Here is a 3505-nt window from a genome sequence, read left to right as displayed (position 1 = left end):
TGAACTAAGTGTAGATTAACTTACAGAGGTTCTTGAAGAATACCAGAATCTAAGCTAGTAGAATACTAACTCGAGATATCCTAGTCGAAGGCTATTACCTGGATGAGTACTTAGGGGTGTCGAAGGGATTCACCGCAGGTTATAAACGAGAGAAAAATGGCTTAAAAGGTAAGATTGCTCGAGAGAGAAAGTGCTTAGGGGTGTGGAAGTGAAAGCATATATGCAGGTGGCTATTTATAGGAAAGAAGAACCTTGCGCACCGCGTACTCTAGGTATACACGCCACATACTAGGGCCTAGGTGGGTCCATTGGGCTTCTGCCATGTGTCACGTTGTCGTTCGCCCACCTCGTCCCCTTCTAGAACGTGAAATGTGTCATAGACAAGTATCTCGGAGTTAGTGTCTCCTGACCATTCCATGTGGCGCCCTCTCAAGGTGTCACGTCATCAGTGCACGCGGCACACTTTGTGCTTGCGTGATTTCCTGATTTTCAAAATATCGTAACTTCTTCATACTAGCTCCGTTATCGATGTTCTTTATATTCCAAAAATATATCAAAGAGATCTACAAGTTTCTATAACGACTCGAAAGTCATGACATAAAAAGTTTTCTTTTTAGATTGATAAACCATTAATACATGACTTCCCAGTAAAAACCAGAGTAATTAACATTTAACAAAACATTGACAAATCAGAGTATTTCACAGAAACAGAAACATGCAGTGTGTGCCCTACAATCTTCCTGAGCCCTTCCATTTGAAAACCGGAGTACTTGAAAGATAAACTGAAAACCGTAAGCACAAAGCTTAGTGAGTTCGCCAAAATATCACATACCAAACATAAAACCACACAAGCCATGCATTCAAACATATAAGAATGCCATGGAAACCCTCCATGGTATTACTCCGGGTGCCATGGGAACCTCTAAATGGTCTTAACCCGCTGTCATGGGCTCTCCTCATGGTCTTGACGTGGAATGCCATAGGCTCCCCCACTTGATCTAACATCCAAGTGCCTCGGGCTCCCCCCAGGGACTTCTATGCAAGCAACACAGAGTCAACTAACATAACACATATCATAGAAATAACTAGTATACCACATAACACATAATGGGCTGGCATTGGTGCTTTCAATGCATGGATATAGTGAGGAGACTCACCTCGCACTGTTGAATCATACATAAAATTCTTGGCTGCTGGCTGACAGATCCTCAATCTACCAATAACAAAACAATACTCAATTAACAATTGGGTTCTAATCCACAACTATAACTTCATACCTGGGGTAAAAAGACCATTTTACCCCTAACCTGGCTTCGTCCAAAACTATGGCCCAAACTATAATTGGAAAAGCCTAAAAGTCAAATTAATCAACCAACAACCTAATTTTCCTAATTGGGCCAAAGCCTCTACATGGGCCTTGCCTTAAGGCCCAACCATTCTTTCTAGTCCAACACATTTAACATTCCAATGGCCCATTGACCCATAATCATCAAAACCCAATCATTTCCTACATACAGCCTAAATTTCCAAATTGGACCCGATCCTTTCCAATGGGCCTTATCCTAGAGCCCAATAATTTCCTTAGACCAGAAACCTATTTCTAAATGACCCACGAAGGCCCACAACAACTAAGTCCAAGAAATAGCCCAACCCGAAGCCCACTAATGCAAAATTCATTCTGACTGGTATGCAGGGCGTACTCAGTTGTACGTTGCGCGTACTAGCTTGATGGCTTGCACGTTGCGCGTACAGACATGAAACCTAAACAACATCTTGTAAAAATCTCTTAAACCCTCTATTTGAGTCCGGACACCCCCGAAGGTGTGTCCGAATCACTCACACCAAGGCTCTGATACCAACTTGTAACATCCTAAAATTCAGAACCAAAAATTTCATTTTTAAATAGTAATTATAAAAACCAATAGTCTGAATCATCAATATTGTCAACTCATATCATAATAAAAAACCAGTATTTCAAATTACCAAAACATGTCATAGAAAAGTAATATCATAGTACAACTCCCAAATATCTCATAATGCGGAAATCAAAATGTGATGCACTGTGTTCATGCCGCTCCTTTCCTTTCGAAGAAGATGTACCTGAAATTAAAATTGTAAACTGTAAGCACGTAGCTTAGTGAGTTCCCCCATCATACCACATACCATAAAACAGATACATTGCCAATCATATCTGGGTGTTGCCCCCCTTCGGTCTATTTTAACCAGATACCGTCGAGCATATCTAGGTGCTGGCCTCCCATTCGGTCTGTTTCAACCGTATACTGCTGAGCATATCTGGGTACTCGCCTCCCCTTCAGTCTGTTTCAACCGAATACTGTCGAGCATATCTGGGTGCTCGCGTCCCCTTCAATTTATTTCAACCGGATATTGTTGAGCATATATGGGTGTTGGCCTCCCCTTCGGTCACTTTCAACAAGATAATGTCGAGCATATCTGGGTGCTGGCCTCCCCTTCGGTCTCTTTCAACCAGTTACGGGGTCTTTTTCACCCCTACCACTACCACATAATATCCTAGCTTATAAGCACATAAATCACATACAAATAGTGGCAGGCCAAATAATTATCACAAACACAATCATCTCTAATGTAACCAACTACTAGTGAGCAGGCATTGGTGCCTTCGACCCACTCATACAGGAAGGTAACTCACCTCACACTGCTGAAGACCACTGCAAGAATCCTTAGCTGCTGTCCTGGCAACTACTCGAGCTACCAATATAAAAATGTCACCCAATTAGCAATTGGGTCCCAAATCATGATCCATAATCCATACTTGGGGTGAACTGGCCGTTTCACCCCTGGCCCAACAAGATTCACATCTAAGGCCCAAAAGTATCAAATCTATAAACCCATCAATGGCCTAATTTTCCAAATTGGGCCCAAACCCTTACATGGGCCTTTCCTTAAATCCCATTTACTTTTCTGAACCAATGATTTTTCCGATAGCCCAAAGGTCCAAGCCCAACGGGCCTAATCAAGGCCTAACTATATTGGGCCCACTAAGGCCGAATTCATCATCCAAGGCTCATTAGGGCAAGCCCAGCAAGGCAAGCCTAACCAAAAGTCCATTAACCTAAAATCCTTAGTCCATTACGAGCCCAAACCAAAGGATAAGTCCAATACCAAGCTAGCCAACAATTAAAGAGCCCAAAACTCGAATAGGTGATTCTCACGTCATGAGGTTGTGACTTTGGCCCATAAACTTCCTCAAACAGGCTTTCACATTGTGAGGCTTCATTCCTCACCTCGTGAGCCCATATCTAACCAAAAATGAGCATTAAGCTCCTAACCCATTAAGCTTTAACATGGGAAAGTCTTGAGGGTCTTCCTTGACCCCAAGGACCATAAAAATTGAAGCTTTTTAGTCACATATGTCCAATACATGAATTAATGCCAACTTAGTTCAAAATGAAGGAAAAGAGGCAAAGACACAAACTTGGAGTCCAAAACCAAGACGAAAGTCCAGATTTAGAACTTATAGGAC

This window comes from Lactuca sativa, chromosome 5 (genome assembly GCF_002870075.4).
Source record: "Lactuca sativa cultivar Salinas chromosome 5, Lsat_Salinas_v11, whole genome shotgun sequence".
Classification (NCBI taxonomy): Eukaryota; Viridiplantae; Streptophyta; class Magnoliopsida; order Asterales; family Asteraceae; genus Lactuca; species Lactuca sativa.
Note: the sequence above shows the minus strand (reverse complement) of the source record.